Below are 18,723 nucleotides of genomic sequence, written 5' to 3'. Positions count from 1 at the left end.
TTAATTATTTAAAAAATTTTACTAATGTTTTTAAATTAGATTCAACTTTTTTTTATATGTGTAACTTGTATAAAAGCTTACATTTGGGTGGGGTAAAAAAAAACAACTGAAATAGTATATAATTTTATTAATTTCAATAACAATTCACATTTATTTACTATCAGAATTTTCTATTTTAGTAATAAGTGATTTAATATCATGGAAAATTTTTAGGAAATTTATTGTTAGTTTATATTCAATTTGTTCATTGTTATTATTTATATTTAAATTGTCCATGGTTATTATTTAAATTTTTATTCTTTTAATAATTTGTCTTATAAATAGATATATTTTATTTTAGTAAAAAAATTAAATACATAAAAATACGCAATTTCACTCACAATCAGTTTGTTTGTAAAACAGAAACATTCAATTCGTAATAATGGGTAGAAGTGGTGATTAGATTGACAAAGGCAAGTCTAGCCGTTTTGGAGATACGGAGCTAAATATGCAAAAAATGGCAGTTTTTGATAGTACTAAGTATCCGATTTGAATGATTCAAAAAACTTTCTACCTGTGTTGACGAAAACATTGCTTTTGGAGGAATTTTTTTTGTTTAATTTTTTTTAATTTCAAAAAAAAAAATCTGCTAAAATTTGTTCTTCGAATATATCGTACGGGAAGTTTCAGCAATTTGCCGTAAGGCACGATGTCATACACCACATGTATTATTTTTTAGGTTGAAACTAACTTGTATATATAAATTTGCATCGTTCTGTAAGTTTAATTAGGACTTGCCAAAACACTTTAGTTCATTTTTTTAATTTAATAGTTTTAAAATAATAATATAGCTGTTGTAATTCTAGAACACTTGGGACAATGGTTGCATAATTTTTTACCGTGGTTCTAGACATAATATTCATGGCTACGGTTTCAAAGTTTAAATCAACAAAAATAATAAAAATCAACCAGAATACATAATAAATCCACCATTAGACTGTAATGCAGTTTGGTAGACTCAGCGACTATAATTATGTTTGTTTTTTGACTGATTTAATGCTGTACCGATTATAATTAAGAACAAATGTAATTCATTTTAATTCACATGCGATATTAAAAAATTTAACGAAAAAACAGCATCCCCACTACGAATCACAGTATTAATTTTATGACATTAAAATTCTAATAAATAGTTTTTCTTGAGATCGATTTGAAATTTCATTTTACTTATCTTTTTATTTTCCCAGCATTCCATCAAAATTATGTGTCAACTATTCTAGTTCAGTTTTAATTGTGAACTATGCCAATAATGTCATTAGTATCAAAGTTGTTACAAACTTTCAAAGGCGTTCGGAATGAAATGGAATTCGTACGCGAGAAACTTCCTCTTAACACTTTGGAAGTCGCCTGTAATAATTTATACTTCATAATGTGAAGATCGAAAAAGAAAACTAGGTATAAGTGGCATTTTACCTTGCGGTAAGAATTGAGATTTAGCTATTTGGCCAAAGTTTTCAAGTGGGTATAGTTTTTATGTAAAGTAAATTACACCATTACAAAAAATTAAATATTCTGAAATAGTATTTTAACTTAAAAAAGTTTTAAGAATGTGAAGACGACTATTTTTTAATTATTAATATCAATAACAATTAGAGACATAAATAATTTTTAAAACGACTGGTTTAATCCTATTTTATATTATATTTTAAGTCAATCTGTTTACTAAGTAGTGTTATTAAAGAAATTGTACGAAACTACAGACTTACTTTAAACTAAAAGTTTAATTTAACACCTTCATATAATATTTACCACATAATGTTTATTGTACGTCGTTCTTTATTTAAATTTGAATTTGACGTTGATTTTCATATATTTCGAGGTGAATATTAGGTTACCAGAGCATAGCAACAAGTAAGTTTTTGCTAGAGAATGTCTGATGTAGATTCTGGATATATGAAATTTAGTAATAGAAGTTTTATGAAAGTAAAAGTAAATAATGACGCAGCTTTTTCGGTTGTAAAACAACTTATATATTAAATTCGTTAAAGTAATAATAATAATTCTCTTTATCATGTTTATACGTCTATGACAATCACATTTTTTTTTTCAAAATATTCTGTTCAGTATAAATGACTGAATAATTTTAGTTGATTTGACTTTACTACGTATTGCAAATTCAAATCTTGTAGAACACAAAAATAAATCCATTGATTTCTATAGTATGAGTAAAAGTGTTAACTTATTTTGGAAAAAATCTCTGTTACAGATACACAAATATATAAACGATATTTTTATTAGATTGATCATTTATCTAAATGAGACATTAAATCAATTGTTCCTGAAGTAGATAAAATACAAATTTAAAAGCTACATCCAGTCATTTTTAAAATCATAATAAAAAATCACATAACATATGTGATAGACTTCATAATTACAACAAGATCTCTGGTTCAAACCCTTGTTTTGGGCAACCTGATATCAAGCAGTAGTGATATGTTTTCAAGTGAAATCAGCCAATTTCGTGGTCTTTGCTGTAATAAGATGTAAGATATTATGAAAAGGAGTATGTAGAAATTTAATTACAATTAGAAATGATAACAATTGGCTTGCTTTTTTTTTAAAAAAAACTAAGTAGTAAGAAATGCATTGCACAGCAGCTTATAGGACACTAAGAATTGTTGTGATTCACGTCCAAAATAAAAATAACTAGTGGTATATGGCATCGTGCCTTAAGGCAAATTGCTGGAACTTTCCGTACCGCAACGAAATATTCGAGGAATATAAAATATTTTAAATGGATTATTATAAATGCTGTAACATTGTCTAATATTTATAAGAATTATAAAACTGAATTGCAAAATTAAAATTATTTATTTAAATTTATATAAGTGACCTTTAGAACTTTAGTTAGAATTACAATTAAAATCTGAATTGTTTTCGATATACAAGAAAAAAATAATTTTAAAATATTTTTTTTCCAAAAGCAATTGTTTTGTCAACACAAGCAGAAAGTTCTTTGAATCATTCAAATTGGATGCTTAGTTCTCTCAAAAATTGCCACTTTTTGCACATTTAGCTTCATATCTTCAAAATGACTGGACCTGCCTTTGCCATAAACTAATCACCACTTTTCCCCATCATTACGAATTGAATATTTTTCGAATCATTCCAATCGGAAGCCAGGTTTTTGCAAAAACCGAGTTTATATTTTGTGCACTCTTTGCTTCGTATTTCGGAGACGGCTTGTCCGATTTTTTCCGAACACTAATCAGCACTAATCCCCATCAGTAGGAATTGATTGCTGTTTCAATCATTCAAATCGGTTGAGCGGAACTCCTGAAACGCCGACAAAAATTGTATCCACACACACACATCCATTTTTTCTGAGGTGTGCCAAAATGTTCAGAAACCTTCATGAAACGTGAAGATATGCAAAAATTTTCATTTTCGATTTTTGGCCCATTACTATGGGAAGTTAAAAAGTAGATAAATAGTTAGTAGTAAAGAATTGTTTGACCTCAAGACTGAACCTGATATAATTTCTTAAACCGACCTTTTTTATCGGTGTTACACATCTCATTGTCTATAACATCGCGGTGTTCAATTATTCATAGCTTAATTAGAAACGAGTTTTTAATTTATATTTCCAAGTAAAAACGAACATCATAGTTACTAGTTCGCCATAGGCTGTTTGTGCTATCAGTTAACGACATAAATTTCTTACGTTGAATAATTATGTTCTACGAGTTTCCAAATCCATCAAGCAAATGAATATTTTATACCAAATGATTTTTTCTTTTTTCTCTTATCTGGAACGCTTCATAAATATTTCTGCAACTCAGCAATCTTTATCTAATACTCATCTAAAACAGAGCGGCAGTACTTTTGCGGGTAATATATAACAGTGATTTGCATCGTAAATTATAGCGCGTTTATAATCTCACAGTCATTAATCATAATTTACGGCAGAATAAAGTATTTCGATTTTGAAAACGGTTTTTAATCTTATTTCGCGTTCGTGCTCATTTTAGTCCACTATGTTATGTTTGGCGGCCATCAGAAACATTGTTGTGAAAAGAAAAATGATTCAAGGCGCTAAGTGCCAAATGGGGTAATGCGTTTCCCAGTTATTTCATACTTGAATAATATAACATATGTTTACCAAACGACGTCTAGACGTTTACAAAACGCCTGCTGATCATCGATACATTCAGGATAATGCACCCTTTATTACTTAAACGATTAATTCCGCTACATTAAACTTTTTTTTAATCCGTTGGCAGTTCAAATGTATTTAAGTTACAAACGGTTATTGTGTTTTTTGAGTTCAATGGAAACACATTTTGCAACATGGTAATATCAAGGAGTTATTTTCGTAAAAATTTTGGGGTTCAAAAACGAATATTTTTTGGTGTCTGCTTTCCAAAACTATCCTGTAATGTTTAGCTTTGTTTTCTCTACAATATATCGAAAATTATAAAAGATACGTATAAAAGTATAATATTAAAAATGTAGGTCTTTTCTGACGAGTAATTTTTATCATTATACTTTCAAACTTATTTTTCATAATTTTCGAGATATTATGAAACGAAGGTGGTTTTTGTAAAAATTAAAAATATTTCTAATATGTATTATAAAGCAACCAAACTATTAGAAAGCAGCAACTCTTCATATTAAATCTATGGGCCGATTCTGCCGCACAACAGACCATTGTTATGGCAAGGCCATGTTAAGCTTCATCTTCCATACATTAGGGTAAGATGAATCTAATTCCAAAATTTCATGCAAATCGGAGCACAGTAAAATAATTCAGAGGTTATACCCTTTTTACCTCACCGTTTACTGCACTGATACTGAATACTGTCAAAATGTCATGTATTTGCTGTGCATTCAGGCGTTTTACACATAAACTGCAACGTCACTCGTATGTTATAAAGCTGATAATGAATCAAAAAGACCCTGTTATCTAAGATCGTTTTTTTGACATTTGTGCGATTTCTAGATTAGGTTTTCTATATGATAACCTGAGAAAAACGCCTGACTCCACATCAACCACATGGCTTTTGTCAATACTTAGAACGAAGTTGTATGGAAATTTCTTCATAACATAGCCTAGCCTTGCCATAACATTTGTCTGTTATGCGGCAGAATCGGTTCATTAATTTTAAACGGAATTGGTTCAATTTGAATATTGGTGCAAATAAAACTAATGACGCCTATTGATCTTAAAGAAAAACTCACACAAGAAATATTTATGGTGTAAATTTTGAACATTGTGCTTATAACTATTTTTAACACAAAAATTAATACACGAATTTTTTTTCACAGATACTCAAAAACTTATTTTTTCACATATTGTTTATTGCTTTACTTTCTTATACGACCGTATTGTTTATACAATGAAAAAATAAATTTACCTCTTCTGAAATGTTTCTCATTTCAAATATAATTAAAAAACAAAAATTTCAAAAATAGGTGAACAAAATCGAAGCAGTTTCTGGAGACTTTTTAATTTTAACTATTTTACGCCTTGTCATTGAGTTAATGTTATTAATGTATTGTTTATTCTATTTCAGATTATTCCAGTTATAGCAAGTGAGGCAAGGAGAGAATAATTCAATAAGGTAATATTTTGAATATTTCTTACCTATTAACAATCTGTTTTTTAAATCAATTACAATTAAATTACAATTTTAATTTACCATTGCATGTGTTTGGACGTGTTTTCATATTATTATATTGGCCATGAAGCAGCAATCTTCAATGCATTGAGAGTTTGTACTTGAAAGTTGCTACCTTTGTAGCTTACTTCTCACTTCTAAAACTTAAGTTCGCATAACAACATTTTAATTAGAACTTAGTGACAAGTCATGGGTGTAAAAAAAACTTGCAACAAATGCATAAAACATATCAACAATTCATTGTTTCATACAGTACACAGCTCCAAAGGTTAAATTATAGCCTAACAACCTGAGTTATCGAAGGAGTGACTTGATACGCATATACAGCATGTATTCAACTTTTTTACATATGCTATATGAAAACGAGCATATGATTTTTAAAAATTCATAGTTTAATTTCCTTTGCGATAATAACCCGCATTCACCTTTACAAAATAGTCTTAAGATGCTACATATTGCGAAAGCAGAGCACCGATCTCATTTTCTTCGGCGCACTTCCGCGTTGTGTTCAACCTAATATCTCGTTCGCGAGATGCTTTTTTCGACTTTTTTCGGAAAAAGATAACATTACACAGAGGTAGATGCTGTGTGCGAAAGTAAAATGTGCAAAATAACAATGCTTCGATGGGAGAAAACAAATTTTTGTTGATGTTATCGAGCGATGAGCAACTAAATCAGGGCGTGTTTCCGAATTTGTAAATCATTAATTATGAATGCGGTTCTTAAATTTGTTTTTGTTATATAATTTGTGTATTGCAAATATAAATTTGTAAATGTACCCGGATATCCTAGTCGGGTTGTGAAGCATTTAAATATATGTAAAATAATTATAGTAATTATCCTTCATTTTATTTCAAATGTAAATTAGGGTTCGTATACTCATTTTACACATATATACATAGGTATACACACACACACACACACATATATATATATATATATAAAATATATATATATATATATATATATATATATATATGATTGATTTCTTGGAGGGCGTAACATCAAGTAAAAAAAAAGAGACTTCACATCTCGGACACTTACAAACATATTATTCTGTTTGGCACTGGCCTCGGATGCAAGTGTATTACGTATAATATTTTATTTATTAATCACTTTTTATCTTTTATTCTTTTTATTAAAAAAAAAAAGAAATTACTGACAGTTAGTGCTTGTCTATAATTATTAATTTTTACAAGTTATAATAATATGTGTTAGTGATAATATAAATAATTCAAGTAAGTAATGTTTTTTTGCAATTTTCTTTAGTTAAAACTTTTCTTTTTACTATTGCTTATGTATATTCAAATTGTAACGTTACTTTCTGTTTTCTAAATTGTAGAACCACTGAAGATGACGTAGAATTTTACGTCGAAACGTATGGAAAAATAAAGATGTTTTGAAAAAAATCTTTACTTCACTCTCTTTTTTTTTACTTGATGTTACGCCCTCCAAGAAATCAATCATACATTTCAACATCAAATTTAAACATTTTCAACATATATATATATATATATATATATATATATATATATATAAAGTTATTTTTAATTTTAATGTGAGATATGTGTGAAAAGGAATTCAAGGCAATCATCTAAACAAATCAATGACTTTTGAAAATTATTATTTATTATTTAAATTATTGCCAAATGTTTCAGTATATAATTTTTCATCAAGAACAATTTAATTATTTACTAAATTTAATATTATATTTTACTTTGAAAAAAGTTGTGATGTCTAAACTGATCATATTTATTTTATTTCATTCTTATCGACTAACGATCATAAGTTCTAACGTATGAATTATACAATAAATTACTCTTGGCATCAATAGAATTTTTTTTTTTATTTTACCATATAATTTACAACTATCTTAAGTCGATATCTAGTAAATTTAAAGATAATATAATTAATTTACATATGACAAATAATTTGACAATAGTAGAAGTAGTCAGTCTTCTACTTCAAGTACAATAGAATAAATAGAAAGATTGTATAGAATTCGATTTTACAAAGTATCTAGGAAAATATTAAGAACATAAAATTCTTATAATATTTGCAAACAATGCTGTCAAGTTCCTAACTTTTCGCATGAGATGTTTATATTTTTGCAAAAAAAAAATCGATTTGCTGATTTTATATTTTCTCGACGTTCCAAGTCACTTTCAAAGGTTGTGTGTATGTGAGTCAAAATTTCAACTTTTGTTAATGTTTTCTCAAAATGGCTGCACCGATTTCAAAAATTTGTAAGACAATTTGGTGAAAATCTGACTGATTAGATTTGCGCGACGATCGAGTGAGATAATTACAAAAAAGTTTGCAAACAAAGATATCATTTGGTAATTGCTGAGTTGAGAATTATTTTTTGGTAAAATGGACCGGTTTGTTTCTTCATAATTAACTTATGAATTAATTTCAATTTAATTAAGTAGAGTTTGCGTGGAAGAATTACTTATTATTAGAAATAAGCCAATTTTCTCAAAAAGAAGTGAAGAATAAATTATCAGAGGCATTATTGCCGTTATACTACTTGCTCCGGTTGATGTTACAACTCACCCCTAACACAAAAGTTAAAATTTAAACAAAAATCCCGCTAACGTATCGTGCTTTCATGTTCAGTGCAAAAACACATCACTAATATAAAAAAAAACACGAACCGCGGCAAATTTTTATCCTGAAGATGGTAATTATAAAAATATTTCTGTAGATCCATAGCGTAGGCGCGTAAAAAATCACCTCGCCATTTTGTAACATTTATTTCCTTGGAGCGTTGATAAGGGCGCGCGAAAGACACTAACAAGCGAAACATCTACCCCGTCTTTCCTAACCCGGTTGCGGTCTCTCTTTCGACTCTTGCTCGGCATTTTTTATTTTATTTTATTATTATATTTTTTATCTTCCACAAAATCGTTCTATATAAGGTAAGGGGCCCAGTTTCTGACCTTTTTAGAGTGACGGTGGAGGTTAAACTATAATAATTAATATAAAACTTAACTTAATGAAGAAAATTATAATTTTATCTATTAGTTTAGGATTTTTAAAATAAAGTAATGTGCATAAAAAAATTATTTGAACTAAATTTATATTTTAAATTGACGTTTCAAAAATTGACATTAAGAGCTCCAGTTTCTGACCCTCAGAATTCTTCGTGTGGCAGTTTCTGACCTTGACCGTAGCCCAATTTCTGACCCTCAAATTTAATCATGATTAGGTTATGAAGTGCTTACTAATTTTAAATAAACTAAAATTATTATTAAAATAAATAAATTAAATATTTATTCTAAAAATATACAGTTTGTTAAAATTTAGCGTATAAATAGTTCAAGTCTTGTTATAACATATTACACAAACAAAAAAATTAAAATTAATTATTTAAATTACTTGGACTTTTTTTTTATTTTAAGAGCTTTTTGTTTCTTTTTTTCTTCAAGTTTTTCTTTTTTAATTATTTTTTCTGCCTCCTTGATGGCTTTATTTTTGGACCTTTCAGCTTTTTTCAATTCTTTTTCTTCTTCTAATTTTCGTTTCTTTGCTTCTTTGTCGTCATGATATTTTAACCACGAATCAGATGTATAAACTGTCGGTACATTTTCCTTAGCTTTTCGTTTCTTCAAATTATTAATAATTTTATGACTTAAAAGATGTATTTACAATATTTAAATACAATCTTTCATTTATACCAATGACTATTAAATGTAAATTTATCACTTTACTACGAAAAATAGTAAAAAAAATATAAGATAACAATAAATATTATTATTTTTACATTTAATGAACAAGTGACTAAAAACATGTGACAGATAACTTAGCTTTTAGAAGGTTAGAATTGCAGGGTCAACAACTGTGACATACACTTAAAATTGAGCCTAGTTATTGACCCTCAAATTTCAGTAATAAAACTAAATTTAATATGTTTTATAAATATTTTAAAATAAATTTTAATTAATTATTGACTTATTTGTATATTTTTAGTTAGATTTTCGTACTTACATCATTATTAGTGCACGAACTCAATTGTCGTAGATCCTTACATAAACTGTTTAGACTAAAGCTAAAAAATGGCTTCCACAGTCACTTTTGGTTTAAAATTTTTTTTTTTTATTTAGTTAATATTTTTTATATTTCTTTAATTGACATTAATGAGGCATAGAATAAATTACTGTCAATTAAGAAAAAAAATTATTTTCACATTAAATGTATAGTTTTTTAATTAATTCCAAAAAAAGTTGAAAAGGTCAGAAACTGGGCCAGGGTCAATAACTGGGTCTTTTACCTTACCTCTCCGAATCGCATCCGTTCTCTTTGCTGTGCGCTCGGGAAAAAAGTGGACGCGATATGTTCGTAGCAGATTTTGCTGGAATCGTTTTAAAAACCCGTGTTCGCCACAGAGTACAGTATTTAAATCGCATTCATATCGATGGGGAAAATGTTGCTGTCAATGCGATTAAAGGAAAAATATTTCCACTTTAGTATTTCTATTTATATTTTATGATACGTAACAGAGATTCTTCATCAGTTATACGGATCAATTAGTATAGCAAGTCATTAAGGTAATGAAAAATGTGTGAAGAAATACTATATTTAGACTAACAATAAGAAAAGATTAGATATAGCAGGAGCGGAAATTGAAGAATCGATTTCCTTTGTCACACATGTTGATCAAAAATTAACTGATGTAGAATAAACTGATTGTGAGATGTAAGATATGTAGGTGAATAAGAGCATGTGTAACATTTTTCTTTAAATTAATATATCTTGAAATCTACTGATTATATTTCTACGAAATCAAAATGGCTAGTTGCTATAACTATAAAAGATAATTTCACAAACGTTGTTCATTATTAATTTCTAGGAAAAGTGCAGTAGTACAACCTACACGATGTTTAGACTAGTTAGTAGTTAGTAAAATCTGCAGAGCAAGTAGTAATGACAAATATGCCTCTGATAATTTATTCTTAATTCATTTTTAAGAAAATTGACTCTTTTGTAAGTAATCATACATCAGCGCAAACTGTATTTGATACAAGTAAAATATATAATGTCTCCTGTAATATATATCATATATTACATGTATAGTATATGCAATATACTACACATTTTTGTTATAAATCAACGTAAACTGCGATTAATATCATAATACAAATAAAAGATATAGCATCTCCTGTATACACTATTTTCATGTGCCCACATCTTACAAACTAAACATTGTACTCAACCTTCTTCTCTTGAATTTGTATATAATTTTTGTATGTAACAACTCGCCCCAAGGATTTGTTCTACTAATATCAGATGTGATTTTTTTATATTGATCAAGATAACTATTGACATAATTTAGGAAATTTCAAAATATTGTTAGACAATATCAAAGATCGATAAATTTTAAACGAAATAATTCAGATAAAATTTGAAATTAGTCGATAAAGCCAAACGAAATACGCAAATCGAAATTTTATGATAGACCAATTTTATATTACTTGTCAAAAATGACGGACCTGCACAGTTCTGTTTATTGCGTTGGCCTGCGGGACAGTAGTAGAACTCATAATGGTGCGTTATTTGTTTTAACTGTTTATGTGAGTGAGTTAAGATAACTTTACAAAACTTACTTACTTATTTATTGGTTATGCCAAACCTATTTCTCAAAGCCCATACACTATTAGTACGTCTACCAATTTGAATGTATTTCTTACATCCAGAAAGGTCGAACAAGATTCGAAGTCAGCAGGTAATCAGGCGGCTCTTTTCTGCCTTGTAACAAAATCTATAATATGAAACGTATCAATAATGCGATAAGGTGGATAAATTTTTCGAATCGAGCTTGTAATAACGTTCGCCGTCGACTGTAGGTCGTTGATCTAATTTAGCCATTACATATCAAAAGAGATCGTCCCTCACACCGAAATGATCGTGCACGTTACAATGGAACAAAAGATATGGTTCTTTGATTCTGGGTACATCAGCAGGACGTCCTGTGTAGAGAATCATGGATGAACGTCGAGTACGGAGCACGCGATCCACTTTATACTTCATTCAGAAATGAACTACGAAACTCAGAGGCGAATTTTTGGGGAAAATCTAACTCATGGTCGAGCAATACAAAGTTTTTTCTTAGCTTTCCGAAGGAGAAGTTTATGATTTTGTCAAAAAATCCGATTTGATAATGTCCGAAAAGTATCTGTGTGTGTGAACGGATTTTTGACCTTTTGTTGATGTTTTCTCAAAAATGGCTGTGCCGATTTAAAATTTTTAAAAATTGTTCAATGTAACTCGATAAGGACTAGCGTTTGTCACTGTTGCGCGACGATCAGCCAAGCCGTTTTTTGTTAATAGCAGAAAAGTGACAAATTTTTCGTTTACGTGTTAGCCCGCAATTCTGAATCGATTTTGAAAATTCAAAAACTGTTCGAAAGTTATGGTTGGGAATCGTGCTGATTAGTTTTTGGTAAAGATCAGCCGGGCCGTTTTCTTGTAATAAAGTGTTAAAATTTTTTTTTCGACGGTTTTTATGATTTTTTTTTGCCGGTAGATACCATAGTCTTTTAGATCATACTAAAATATTACGGCCCTACGACATGTTGTTTAAGATTAAAAATTCATCAAAGTTTGAAAAAACGTAAGAGTCAAGCATTATCAATTCATTAAAATTTGGAACAATAAGCTACAATTTGAGGACCTACAAGCACGTATCTGGTAATTCAAATGTGTTTCAGAAAATTCAATTGGAAATCGCAATGTTTATATTTAATTGAAAGCGAAAAATTTTTAAACTTTTGGAACATTTTGATTTTGGTTGATTAAGTCAATTATTACATATGTCTGAAAGTTCATGCAACTTGCCAAGGTTAAATGCCACTTCAACTAGTTGTAACAGCATTTTGGACATTCGATATATGACTATGCTAGATGCTGTGACTAATCTGGATGCTTTATTAATAACTAGGAATAAATTTCAACAGATGAGATTCAAGAGATGAGGCACAGTCATTATGTGGCAACATAAACAATATAAAATGGTCCATATTAGGTTTTATTAAATTTTTTAATATTTTTGTTTTAATTATTAAATAATTAGAATGGTTTATTTTTGTTATTATTATTATTAGTTTAAAAACCGATTTTAATCATTCTTTGAAATATTAAGATAAATTATATAAACTATAATGAGCTAATAAACGATGATTTAACAAATTTTACTATTACACTTACAAATATTTCTATGAAACCAAACTGCAAGCAATATTTTACAAAGGATTTAGTAAAAGGTGGAGCGAGACTTAAAGGTCCGCGGTTAATAAGGTCCAACACTGATATCTCAAAAACAAGTAAAGTTAGGAATTTTTAAAAACAATATTTGAAAGTAGTGGGAAAAAGATGTAAAACTAGCCGTCACTTTGATTTTTACGACGTCGTTTTCGGGAGAAAAAACGCAATGTTTGAAAATCCATAACAAAAGTTTTTTTTTTCGTTGTTAGTTTTTTTGGTTGTGAGCACTGTTGTTTAGTTTAAGAAACCTTACCATAATTTTCAAGTAAACGTTAGTTAATTGTTTTATAAGATATGTTCTTAGTTTTAAGTTAGATTCAACAGTTTTTTATATAACCTCTATAAAAGCTTTACACGTGGGTGGAGTAAAAAGGACCAACTGAACCTTTATCCTGGCAAAGTCCTGGCATTTTACTCCGCCTAAGAGATAAAAAGGAAAAGGGTACAAATTTTTGAAAAACAGCAAAAAACACATTTCTACAATGATGGACCAGCTGGAATTTTTATTGAACATAGTCAGTTAGTTGTTGTTTGATATGTGGTATCTGTTGTGATTTGATTTTGTTTCACCAATATAATAGCTCAAAGTCAAATTGGACCTTTTGGCCCCGACTTACCCCACATCTCTTGAAACCTGAAACCTGTAATACAAATAAACAACGAAAAATAACTTTTTGAAAATTTTACCTTTGCATATACATGTATTTCTAGAAGAGCAAAATTGCAAGCATAATTTACATAGATTAAAAATACTTTCTGAAAGGTATTCTCGTAATAATAAGAAAAATAGTCGTAGGAAGGTATGTATTCGAGACTGCATTATGAGGAACATTTCATATGGTACAACCTGTGCAACAACTAAAAACTCAACTAAACGACGTGACTTTTTTAATTACTTCAACAACCGCTCTAAAATTTTTTGCACAAGCTAGTTCTCATCACGTACTAGGTTTTCTCTAATCAGAGCGCACGTAAATGCATCGGAACAAATAATCCTCGTGACCGTGTCGCGAAATTGCAAGATTATAAAATCCAAAAGCCAAAGGTAGAACAACGAGCTTCACCTGGCCGAAACGTTCGAGGTTTTTCCACTCGTGCGAAACTTATTCATTACAAGAGCTCATAAAATATTTAGCATGTTTGTTCATATTGTCCCGCTCACGTACCGACACACGACATGAAAAGGAATGAAAATGAAAAAAAAAATAGGAACCGCAGGGTTTTGATCTTGGATTTTGAATATATAAAGAAATATATCATGCCCAGAGACCTGGGAAAAAGTTTCTGGTACTAACGCACGCACATGAAGTATAGAGCACTTATAAAAAAGTTTTTAATACACAACCTGTTTTAGTGCCTACTGCATTACTAAAAGTTTTACTAAACTATTTATTATTTTACTAGCTCCTCTGCTCTGACTTTGCACTTTCATATACAATATGATATGCATTTTACTACATATCACCAACTTACTAATGCCTTGTCCAGTAATTCATTCATTAAGGTTTTCCTGATGGACAAAACAAATTAAATATGTAGATGCTTTGTCCGGAGACGATTTTTTTTAACTTCCCGCAGGAGAAGTTTATGTTGTCATTAAAAAATCCGATTTGCTAATTTTATGTTTTCTGGACGTTTCAAGCCATTCCGAATCGAATGAGACCAAATTTCGAAAAAGTATGTGTGTGTGTGTGAACAGAATTTTTACCGTAAATCGACGTTTTCTCAAAATCGGCTGGACCGATTTCAAAAATTTAAAAGCCATTTATTGTATTTCGATAAGGACTAACGTTTCTTAGTTTTGTGCGACGATGGGACGAGCCTTTTTTTGTAAATTGAAAAAAAAGTGTTACACTTTTCTTCCACATTTAAGCTTATACTATCGAATAAATTTGAAAAAATCAAAAACTGTTCGAAAGATCTCAGTTGGGAATGATACTGATGAGTTTTAGGTGAAAATCTACCAAGCCGTTTTTTTGTAATTAACTGTTGAAAAAAAATTTAAGCCGATTTTTATGGAACTTTTTTTGGCGATATATATCATGGTCTTATAGAACTTACTGAAATATTACGGCCTTACGACAAGTAGTTTAATTTTAAAAATTCATCAAAGTTTGAGAAAATGAATAGTTTTTTTGACGTTTGTTAAAATTAAAATTACACGATTTACTTGGTATAACGATAGAGTAATTGGTCTTATTGAACATACTAAACCATTAATGTCCTACAGAAACTGATTCAATTATAAAAATTATTAATTTTTGAAAATTCGCTGTTAGAAAATACTCCGAGTTAACGTGTTCGTTAACTAGTTATAAAGCCAATAAATCATAAATAAAAAAAAAACGTGTTCGTTCGTTTTCAATTATGTGTAATAAATCCACTCGAAATAATTAAAAAAATCAAGGTGATGACTTTCTTACACATTTTTTTCCTCTACTTTCAAATATTGTGGTTAATAGTTCTTAACTTTGCTGTTTTTTAGTTTTATCTATCGGTGGTGGACTATTTTGCCCGCAGACCTTTCAGCCCCGCTCTACACTTTTTAAAAGTTTTTAGTTCTATTTGAAAGTTTGTTATATGAAATAATTTTTATATTTATCCTCATCAACTTTTTTATAATCAATGCTTAATATTTTCATTTGCTAGGCTGCATTACCGATTTTTTATTTGCTTCATTTGATTTATTTCGTATATAATTTTTTCACATTACTTTTCTTAAATTCCATAATTTAGTACATTTACATAAAAATGTTGGGCAGGACGCGCACATAGGTCTATTTTGACTTTTGGCATTTATACTATGTAAATCTAACTAATTACATCACTAAATACCACATATCATACAATCAACTATCTGACTATGTTCAGTAAAACTACCTGCTAACTCATCATTGTAGAAATATGTTTTTTTTGCAATATAAAAAAAATTTGTTATTTACCTCATAGGCGGGGTAAAATGTTACAGCCAGCGGGAAAACAGATCTAATATCTTATTTTTAATTTTGAAAGAATTTTACGAAATAACAGCCACAATATTCAACCAATGCAACATATAAATTTTATGGGCACATTTTGTGCAAAGATAACACTGTATATAACCTAGATCTGGTATTTCGTCAGAAATATTCATCAGCAGAGTTGGAATAATTATTAATTTAATTTATCTTTTTTAAGACTGCTTTTTTAACTTTATTTACTTTTTTATTTACTATTTTTTATTGTTTACGCCTTTGCTAGGGTAAACGTTTTACCCCACTCACGTGTAAACTTTTATACAGGGTATGGAAAAAAATCAATAATTTTTGTAATAAATATATTTTTGTTATTTTTATGCAGATTTATTAACTTTGCAACATCTTGAAAAGCTATGAATTTAATTACAATAAAAGATTTTCTGAAAATTTTTTATGCAAACGTTTTTATAAGTAATCTTATACCATTATCAGTTATAATATGAATATATTTATTTATTTATATAAACGTATATGTAAAACGCCCATATTTAACATCTATTGGTGATTATGATTTTAGATTATATCTTACAACATTAGGCCCAATTTTTTTGTTATATCTTTCTTATTTGATTTACAGACTTATAGAATTGTATATATTTATTTCCAAATCTATGAAATTAACAATATTTTAGAAATCTAAAGAATTTTGGGATTGATCTTATGCAATTTTCTTTAGAGATTTAAGGGTTAATAGAATTTCAGGAGCAAAAATTATTCTCCTGCTATTTCGATCTCTGAATTTATAGGTCAAGTTTAATGGTGAAGAGATCAAGTGGTATGAGTTCATTAAAAATTCAAATTTTGAATTTTTTTCACAATTTCTTATATTCTTTAAATTTCTAAAAAATACCCTTCTTTTAAAAGTTTGTTTAACTGTAGTTACTAAATTATTCGTGATTGTAGTTGGAAATTTTGTTTTCGTCCTGAAAGCTCAATGAAAACTGAAAGCTTGATTGAATGTTTGGAAGAGAAACGGAAATATATTATATATATATATATATATATATATATATATAGGGTGGTCCTTAAAATGGCAGTTATAATATGAATATATTTATTTATTATATAAACGTATATGTAAAACGCCCATATTTAACATCTATTGGTGATTATGATTTTAGATTATATCTTACAACATTAGGCCCAATTTTTTTGTTATATCTTTCTTATTTGATTTACAGACTTATAGAATTGTATATATTTATTTCCAAATCTATGAAATTAACATATTTTAGAAATCTAAAGAATTTTGGGATTGATCTTATGCAATTTTCTTTAGAGATTTAAGGGTTAATAGAATTTCAGGAGCAAAAATTATTCTCCTGCTATTTCGATCTCTGAATTTATAGGTCAAGTTTAATGGTGAAGAGATCAAGTGGTATGAGTTCATTAAAAATTCAAATTTGAATTTTTTCACAATTTCTTATATTCTTTAAATTTCTAAAAAATACCCTTCTTTTAAAAGTTTGTTTAACTGTAGTTACTAAATTATTCGTGATTGTAGTTGGAAATTTTGTTTTCGTCCTGAAAGCTCAATGAAAACTGAAAGCTTGATTGAATGTTTGGAAGAGAAACGGAAATATATTATATATATATTATATATATTATATATATATATATATATATATATATATATACATTCCGGCCCTTATGGGCTTACATAAGAAAACATTTGACATCTAATTTTACACCTCTTTTAACATCCAGTTTTTATGAAGAGGGTTATAGAAAAAAGCCAAAGAACCACCTTGTAAGCTCGAATAAATTTCTTGTAGTATGGGGTGATACATGGCTTTAAATCTTTTACTAATAAGTTGTTCGTAACAGCCACGTCCGTGATTTACTAAAACACTGTTATATATGATTTACAATGTACATGTGCTTGTATTTAAATATAGAATTATTAAAAACGGTAACGTTATCCCTGAATGATTTATAATGTACACATAAATCACTTATTCTGTACCTCGCGTACTTCGAATGCATGTAGTGAAGGGGGTAACTAAACCTTTTGCAAATGTAATAATTAAAAATTTTCGATATTAGCAAAATTCTAGTAAGAAAATAGAAATGGGACACTTATGGGCTTCTTAAGTTCTGATTGCTGTTCAACTAAGCCATTATATAACAAAATGTGTAATAATATTGTAATTGAATTTGCATTTTGTAAAGAATGCTATATTTTATTTTATAATGTTTTGTATCTTAGACACGAGTGAAATTATTTTTTGGACTCCTATTACTTTAAATATTTACATGCCCTTTACTGAAACAATAAATTTTACTATTTACTTTCATAGATAATCTATATTAAGTGCTCTGAAAGTATTGCCGGAAAGTATTTTTATAACCTTGTAAAAATAAATTACTAATGAGATTCACCGACATCATTCAAAAAGTGCCAAAAAGTGAGAGCAAAATTATACATTTTTACACTTTTTTAATTATTTAAAAATTTAAATGCTTTTTTGAAGTGAGGCAGGGCGGTGCACAAAGGTTCAATTTGACTTTTAGCTATTATTATGTGAAAACCAATCCAATTATATTATAACAAATAACATATACCAAACAAACAATTATCTGACTCTGTTCTGTAAAACTCCCAGCTAATTCATAATTGTGGAATATGTTTTATTTAGGCGGGGTAAAATGGGACGGCCAGGGAGTAAACAGATCTGATGTTTTATTTTTAATTTTAGAGGAATTTTTGAAATAATAGCTACATTATTCAATCAATGCAAAATATAAATTTTATGAGTACTTTTTTTACTGTATTTTTATAT

General features: G+C 28.6%; 1 protein-coding gene across 3 annotated transcripts in view; it reads left to right on the top strand.

Moving 5' to 3' along the window:
• Window positions 1-18,723, top strand: part of LOC113377989 (leucine-rich repeat-containing protein 24-like) — a 573,615-nt gene that overhangs the window by 327,664 nt on the left and 227,228 nt on the right. For all 3 annotated transcript variants that reach the window (XM_026618474.1, XM_026618473.1, XM_026618475.1), the window contains one exon: window positions 5,556-5,603. The gene's annotated coding sequence lies outside the window, so the exon portion shown is untranslated. The remainder of the gene's footprint in view (window positions 1-5,555; window positions 5,604-18,723) is intronic.

Source organism: Ctenocephalides felis, unplaced genomic scaffold (genome assembly GCF_003426905.1).
Source record: "Ctenocephalides felis isolate EL2017-DRISC unplaced genomic scaffold, ASM342690v1 CF-g0.4_SCAFFOLD_01886, whole genome shotgun sequence".
Lineage (NCBI taxonomy): Eukaryota > Metazoa > Arthropoda > Insecta > Siphonaptera > Pulicidae > Ctenocephalides > Ctenocephalides felis.
Note: the sequence above shows the minus strand (reverse complement) of the source record. Positions and strands in the feature narration are given on the sequence as shown.